Here is a 9,529-nt window from a genome sequence, read left to right on the forward strand (position 1 = left end):
GTGATTTCTCATTGATTAATGGTTCTGATTATGCTCCTTGATCGTGATTGTGATGTTTTGTAGGTTTATTTGTAAACTTCGTTAGCTCGAAGCATGGTTTAGTACACTTTTGGGTCGGCAAAGTTATCTTTTTAAGTAAGGGAAACTAATAGCTTTTAGAGTGAGTGAATTGTATGTTTGATGTTTGTGGTGTAATAGACTGATACTTTGAATTGTTCTGTTGAACTGATTTGTGGATGATTGTGTTGGTAATATGCTAAATTGTGTTTGCCAAATTGAAATTTATGTTCATTTTTGAATTTGGGGATAATTAGGAAATTAGAACTAGGGTCATGAATCTAATTGGTACCACTTGCTACAAATTTAAAACCTTTTCTACTAGTGTTTGAAGTAGGAGTACCAAATAGAGTCATGAAATAGGTCCACAATTCTCAAGAATCCAAAAGATGAAAACGTTGATATCTAGTATGAGGCTAAGCGCCACTTTCACCATTGATCGCTCAAATTTACAAGGCGATCAACGCTAAGCATTGACCTAGCGACGCTGAGCACTGGGAACCTCTACAAGTCTGGAGGTATTTTAATTTCTTGGCGCTAAGCACCAGTTTTACCACTTAGCGTCCAAATTTACGAGACGAATGACGCTTAACACTAGTTTGGGGCGCTTAGCACTGAAATCCTATTTTATTTGTTTTGTTGGTTTTGTATATTTTATATCTGATATGAGGCATGTTTATGAAATTCATTAAGGTATGAATTGAATATATTGTAATTATGATGAGTGTGCATGTTGAAAATGGGGAATTTCATGGGAAATCCCTAGTGTTAATTAATAATAGTGTATGTCTTCATATGGGAGAATGACGGGTAAGAAATATCCTAAACTCTAGTAATCATTCACACTCATATAGAGGAGAATGAATTACGTTGTGAGAGTGACAGGAGGTCCTAACCTATGGACTTGTTCTTATGTCATAGGTTTGAAAGGATTAACCTTGTATGGTTGGGTGATGACCTCTTGTGTTTGGTACTCTACAGAGTCTAGAAACCATCACAAGTGCACGCCTCTTGTGTACCCTATATCAAAGACATGAATCTGGATTTGGAGTTTTTGTATGAGTAGAATGTTAACAATTCAAAATTGTTTGTGTGATCTTTTAAATCTATAATTCTATATGATTAATTCTAATATATATTAGCTTACCCTTTCCTTTGTGTCTTGTATTCTTATGTTTCCTTTCCCTTATGATGATCACTTAAATGGTGTGAGCAGTTAAAGATTTTGTGGCTAGACCAGTACATTGGAGAGATAATGAAATTGTATTAGATGACTCTTTAGATACTTGTGGTATATATATATATATATATATATATATATATATATATATATATATATATATATATATATATATATATATATATATATATATATTTATTTATTTATTTAATGGAATGACTCTAATATTACATTTTTGTGTTGGTATTTTCAATGTTTTATGATTATCAATATCCGGTGTTTTATTTAATAGTTTTATATTATTAAATAGGATGTTACATTGATTAATAGATGATTTTGATGAAATTAATGGGTGATTTCGTTTGTACTAAAATAATACAATTATTAAAATTTGATTTATTTTTAAGAGATTCTTATATGTGTTTGTTTATAAAAATATATATTTGTAACATTGTTTTTTCACAAGTAAGTATATTTTATTGCAAATTCCATAAAAATATCTTTATAAACACTTTTAAAGAAATATGTTTGTTTAGACTAAAAAAACTTTTAATAAAATAACTTTTTAATTTAAAATTTTAATTTATTAAATTATATTGATTATATTGAACTATTTTTAATTGAAAGATTAATAATAAAAAACAAATTAATATTTGTACTATATATTAATACCAATTTATTATAACCCTGGCTAATGTAACATTCAAACAACAAAAAGGTGTTCCGACAGTAGTATTATTAGTTAGTTAAATAATGGTATCAGTTGCATGGTAATGTAAGTGGAATCGACAAAGTTTATTTTAATTTGAATTTTTCAAATAAAAAATTTGTAAAACTTAATTTATTAAAATTAAAATTAAATTGACTAATATTAATCTTATTTAATTTTAATATCTATATTTAGTAATGTTAATGTGAGTTTAATTTATATTAATGTAATTTGATTTTTAATATCTATTTAAGTTAATATATATAGTTAAATGTTAATTTCATATATTTTTAATATTTTGTAAAGTTAGTATTGATTATGTTAACACTAGTCTAATAATTTATTTTTATTTAAGTGTTAATTCTAGTTTAAAATATTTTTAATATTTATTTAAATTTACATTAAATAAATTTATATTAATATAATTGTTTTAGTATTTAGTTTAATTAGTGTAAGCTTAATAGTGACTAATATTATTTATTTTATATTTATATTTGTTAAGTTAGTGTTACTTAAAAAGACATTAATCTAATTTATTTTTTATATTTACTTAAATTACTTTAGATCTCACTAACACTAGTATAAATTTTTAATACATATTTAAATTAGAGTAGACTTAATTTACATTAATCTTACAATCTCCAACTAAGAGTTATGGTTAATCTTGATTTGCATGTCTTCTCCACAAAGGAGATCACATAATATATATATGATGTGTTCCAATGCAACATATATACTAATGCTATCAAAATAATTTAATATTTGGAACACTTATAAATTACTTAATATACTATTTTATCTTATCCTATAACTTCAAATTATGAGGTCACAAAGGATGGTTCTAAGAATTATAAGATGAACAATAAATCTGAGTTTCACTCAATATCAATTCCTCACACAAACTTAAAACATTGCTCTTCTAGCTTCTATTATGCTTTATTTGCTATGTGTTGCAATTTGGGAAAGAAACCCAAAATCATACATAAAAAAAAATATGCACTTAAAGAGAAGAAAATGGAAGAGGAGTAACCCAACTTCTAGAATTGGTGCAACAACGACAAAGATGATGCTTCTGTCATTTACAACGTTAAGGAAAGACTTCGTGTGATACTCAACAACAAAACATGAGAGACAAAGAAAAATATTGTGAATTCACGAACAATTTACGAGATTATTTTGTCCAATAAACATCATAAACACATATTTGTGTTCTTTTAAATAATTAGCATCCTTCCACCTCATACACTTTTTATGAAAATATACTCCATGCCATTTTTAGAAGAAAGAAAAACATTATTCTTTTTCTATTTCAAATTTCTTAAATAAGTTTCCCTAATCACGCTAAAAATCAAAAGCAATTATTTTATTTAAAACACATTAAAAAATAGTTTAAGCAAACAGACCTAATATCACTAAATGTAATTAATTGTAACTTTACTCAATATAACACTACAAGAAAATAATTAAATAACAATAAAATTTAGAGACAAAAAATCAAAAAATAATTAGTTTTTATATTGACAAAATTAAACATCCTTTTATCAACTAAAAATTTTAGATATCTAAAATAATTTCTATTATTTATAAAATATTATAATTAATTTATGAATGAAAGTTTAAATTGATCTCTAATATTAGTTACCAAAATTTTTGTTATTTATTATTATTGATTCTAAATTAATCTCTACTTGGATACTTGGATGTTGGAGACTATTTTATCCCACTTTAATAAAGTTAACTATGTTTTATTTATTCATTTTTTTAATGTGTAATTTTTTTTCAGAATTTTCCTTTTTTAAACTCAAACTTGAAATTGTGCTTAGATGAGAAATTTTATAATTTCAATAAATTAAAATGTATAATATTTAAATTTCTTGTCATTAAATTGTTTTTTACATATTTTGTTGGGATACAATAATTAAAGTACTTTTTATATTTTAAATTTTTTGTTTGAATAAAGTAATTGAAGTATTCTTTTAAGATAAAATTTTATTCTAAAAATATTTATTTTAAAATATAAAATTTTAAAATTAAACTTTAATGAAATATATTAAATATAAATATTTAAAAAATTAGTTTTTGTAACATAGGGAAAAAGTGACTAGAGTTTAATTTCAAATTTTATTATTTTAGTTATTTAAATAATGTATAAAAGAATTTAATTTTAAATTTGATTTAACTTTTTTTATCCAACCAAATCATTATATTTTAAAACAAATTTAAATTCATTAAATAAATGAATTATTTTTTTAAATTACTTCATCAAAACATAAAGTCAAATTTTATTTAGAAAATCAAAATGCAATCTCACACTTAATTTAAAACTAAAATATCTAGAAAATCGAAAATAGAAGAAAATGAAGTGACAAAAAACAAGGGAGAAACTTCCCACTCCCCTCTTGCATGTGAGTAAATGTGTAATCTCTAGTTGAATCCCACAAATCAACAATGAAGGTAATTTGAAAAACGAACTTGGTCTAGTAATGTATATTAAATCCATATAGAGAGCATGTGAGGTCCATGTGAAGTTTATCATTACTATCTTTTTAGTTGTAAAGAGGTTCTCTATATTCTCTCCTTAAACATCTTTCTCTTTACTTCTTGCATTCTTCAAACCTACCTATAAATTCTACTACTTAGGGATCCTAGGCTTCCTTCATTTTTAACTCATCAACAATAGTTTCTATTATAAAATAATAATAATAAATCATTTTTAAATCAGAAATTTAGCAAATAAAAAGATTCACTTTCAATTCATTGAGGCTAGTATTTTGCTTTTACATTATACTAAGTGGGATTCAACTATTTTCTTAGTGGTTATAGGTCTCATATGTTTTCAACTAGCTAGTTTCTCATGCATCCACTATAAATATATGTGGTCCTTATTATCATTATTGATATATACTGTTCTTATTGTGGTTCAAAGCTGTATCCAATTAGCCATGAAAAGTGTGTTTTCCTATATTTTTCTCTCTCTAATTAATTGGCAAACTTTATCCACTCATGTGGGTTAATGTCATTGTTTGCAAATGGTGACGTATAGATTCTTCATGTTAGGGTTAGTAGAAATTTGCCACATGGAAGAAAGCTAACACTGCTCGTAGAACCCTAATACCATACGTAACAAACATTTCAAGCTGTTAACCATGCGAATAAAAACATTTATTAATTGTTAAAAAATTTTAAAAAAAATTATATTCTTTTTTTATTTTTCTTGATAGTAATATTCTTGTTTTGACGTTTGACAAGATGTTTTATTGAGATTAATAAATGCCTGGTTTGGTATAGGTGAAGATGCTTTGTTTTCTAGTTGGTTAATTATGAGTTACTGGCTTTTTTGTGTTTTTCTTTCAACTGTTTCTTGAGATGGAAGAATATTGACCGACACAATTGCTTCAAAAGTTGTCATGCGCATGAATCAATTAGGTTTACCACAAAAGAGATAGTAAAATATTTTAGCAATTTATTTTTTATTTTTGTAAATTGAATTTTAATAGAAATTTGGAATTTTAAGGTTTTTGTGTTATTTAGTGAGTTTTAAATTTTTAATAAAATTTAACTGATAATAATAATAATAATAATAATAATAATAATAATAATATTTTGTAAAAGAGAAAAAGGTCTTTCAGGTTTCTTGCCTTTTTAACATGCTTGATTAGAAAAGACTACTTTTCTCCACCGAGAGGGGGAGCTTTAAATATAATATATAAAAAATGTAGAGCGTATATATTAATAAAAAAATTATTTTGCAAAATAAGTGATCCAACTTTTCTTCACATGAGTGGATCTGGATTCCACGTTTTCTATATACCTCTGAAAATTGTTGTATATATTTTGTTATGTTTAAAAGAAATATCTGTGATTTTTTATTTTATTAATTAAATTAATTTGATTAATTTTTAAAATAAATATCGTTTTAGAAGTTATTAAAATAAATTTTTGATTTTACTTATTCAATTAGATTTAGTTTATCCTTATATCCTCGATTGTTTTTAAAACTACTTTTTGTTATAAAGTAGTAGACAGATCCGTGTAAGGATATTATTTTATTTTGTATATTAAAATAATAAAATAGTGAAAATATTATCTAATGAAACATTATTAAAATTAAGTTATATAGTTGTAAATGTAAGATTTTAGAAAATGACGTTTAAAAAGTGATAATGTTTTGAAAATAGTGAGAGTCGATTATTTTAATATTAAAATGTTTTAGTATAAATAGAATTGTTATAAATGAGTTTCATTATTTTAAAACACATCATCTCTCTATAAACCATATCACTTTTCTAGAGTTCTTTGACTTCTCTCTAGAGGTTTTGTCTCTTTGGTCGTTTGATTGAAGAACCGAGACCGTAAGATTGATCCTCTCGGCAAGCTCTTCAAATTGGACCGATCAGTTTCTCCATTCGCGTAAGTTGAGTTTCCACTCTCTTTTTAGTCTTTTTCTGTTTTCTGTTGCATGCGAGCCCTCTTCTGGTTGCATGCGAAGTTTTAATTTTTAGTATGAGTCTTTGCTGATAGTGATCATAATGGTATGTCCTGATTGTTCTTGTGATGTTTCTATGTGTAGATAGAGCATCCTGTGGAGTTAGAGACGTTGATGTTTTTAAGGCGTTGACGTTTATAAAGTTGTCTAAGTAGGATAACAGGTAAGGAAAACTGATAATTGAATTTAATTAGAGGATATAATGAATGTAATTGTGTGTAATCAAAATTGATTGTTTGAAGTGTGATGCAATGTGAATTATTTGATGTTTGGTATAAGTGAAATTGTGATTGCATTGTGTGAATTGAGGTTGAATTGGAAAATGAACACTTGAATCATGGCTCTAATTGGTATCATCTCACTTTGCTTGAAAACCATTTTGAAAACTAGACAACACTGCCATGGAGGTGCCAATTTGGGTCATTAAATCAAGTGAAACATCTCCCAACGAACACTAGAATTTGTGTTGTTTCTGGTGTGAGGCTGAGCCTTGAAAAATGCAAAAGGATCAGCATTGAGCGCTAGCCCAGCGGTGCCTAGCGTTGAAAAATGCGAGAAGAATAAGGCTGAGCGCCAACTGAGCAGTGCCCCAACGCTGGGACCCCTGTGGGTTTGGAACAAAATTTTAATGTTGAGGCTGAGCGTTGGATTTGAGGCTGCGCGCTGAGCTGCCAGATTTTATGTGTTTACTGTTTTGATGTGTTTCATTGCATTAGCTGGTCTGAAATGGATTATTTTGACTATCTTGGTATGCTTTGAATGAGATTGGGTGAATATGGACATGTACGTGAATTATGGAGGAATTTCGTGGAGAAATTCTAAGTGTGGATGAGGTAGGGTATGTAAAGACATAAGGACTCAGTTTTGGTTGGTATCCTGACGCTCCAATAACCATTAAGACTCATATAGAGTATAATGAGTTATGTCGTGAGGAGTAACAGGAAGTCTTAGCCATTGGACTCGATCAAGTCTTTGGTGCGAAGGAGACTTACTTGGTGTGATGATTGGGTGATAACCCCATGAGGCCAAACTCTGCAGAGTTTGGGAATCATACATCGGTGCAAGCCACCAAGAGTTCCGATGTTAATTGCATATATCCGGATAATTGAGTCTAGAGTTGAATGACGTGTGAGTATTGGAATGTTCCTATGTGAATTTGTGATAATTGATTGTTATTATGCTCTCACTCTAATGTAACCTTCTTTAAATCATTATTAGCTTACCCTACGTGTTTTATGTTTGTCTACCCTTTGTTTTATTCTTTGCAATGATCACTTAATTGTGTAAGCAGAGGAGGCTACAGTTGGAGAGTTTTCGCGTGGTGTTGACAGTAGGATTGAGCAGTAGTATCCAGAGGTCTTGTAGATAAGTGTGTTTTGTAGTAAGTGGTTAGAATTTACCTTCCCTTTCTTCTAGAGGTCTTGTACATATAGTATTGTCATTACTCAGTTTTGGATGATTGTATAAGATTATACTTAACCTCCATGCTATCTGCTTTGGGTTATCATTATATAATGCTTTATTTAGTAGTTTAAAAGCTATTAAATGAGATGTTACATTTTGCGAGGAGCCATCATTTAGGTTGAGAAAGAGCTTTCCAGGGGGAGCTTTAGCATGGGTCAGTTTAAGCATAGAGTTTACTAGTTTAGTTAAGTGTATAATTGATATATTTTTATAGTCATATCTTTTGTAAGATTGTATTAATATATTGCGTACACTGAATTATCTGGTTTAGAACTATGATGAAACTTCTTATTTTTATTAGTTTCAAGCTGCTTAAAATTGGGATGTTATAGTAAATATTGTTATTAAAGTAATGAAGTAGCAAATCTAAGTTGTGCAATAATGATTTCAGTTTTAAATGTAATAAATATAATTGATATTAGAATATAGTTTTGTTAATTAATTTTATGAAATCATTATAATGATATGTGACTTATGTGTGTACGCACTTTTTTCTTATTTTTTTTATTTGAATTTTTTTAGAATAATAATATAATTGCTATTATATTTATTTCACCATTAAAAGTACTACTACTAATAATAATATTAATATAATTTAAAAATTTAAAAATATTAAAAATATATTTAGCAAAGTATTTAGTATAAAATTATTATAATAACACCCCTATGAATAGTAATAGTAATAATAATAAAAATGTTTATGCTATAGATATTAATATCAATGTTAATACTAAGGCTAATGTTAATTATAATAATCTATAATTATATATAAAGATATACATAAAAATGAAACAGATAAAAATGAAAAGTAATTGAAATACGATCCTATAGTAAATTAAATGGTTAAATATGATTTTGATCTCTTAAATTTCAGTGAATTTTGGAATTAGTCCATTTCGAAACTTTGGACTAATTTAGTTCTTCATCTTTCGAAATACGTGGATTTAGTCTTTTTAATCAAAATTTATTAAGTTTATTTGACATTTCAAATGTGCTTCATAATAGTATTTGACTTAACATTAAAGCAAAAATGTGTTAAACAATATAAACAACTCAAATACAATCCTAAAATGCATACGATACATCAAATAAACCTAACAATATTTGATTAAAAGGACTAAATCCACGTATTTCAAAAGATGAATGACGAAATTGGTCCAAAGTTTCGAAATTGACGAATTTCAAATTTTACTGCAAGTTAAGGGTCCAAAAACATATTTAATCTTAAATTAAATTAAGATGTGTATCTAACTATAATAATAATACCATTATAATAATATCTCATAGGGATAAAAAATAATAATAATACAAAACTACATATATAAAGATACACATTTTTTATGTCCTTTTTTGTTTTTACTATTTTATTCTCTTAATTATTACTAGGGTATACACAGGTATTGTCACGCCTGTGTGTACACGTTTTTTAAATATACGTGATATTATATTAGTAGGTGATGATCACTACAAGAAAAAATGGTATTATCTATTGAAAAAATCCGTAGGAAACACACAAAATGCGTAGATAAAACTGATTTACCTACAGATTATCTACGGACAAAATTTTGTAGGTAATTACCTGCAGATATATCCATAGATAATTACATACGAATTTATCTGCAAGTAATTACCT

Source organism: Vigna unguiculata, chromosome 2, assembly GCF_004118075.2.
Source record: "Vigna unguiculata cultivar IT97K-499-35 chromosome 2, ASM411807v1, whole genome shotgun sequence".
Classification (NCBI taxonomy): domain Eukaryota; kingdom Viridiplantae; phylum Streptophyta; class Magnoliopsida; order Fabales; family Fabaceae; genus Vigna; species Vigna unguiculata.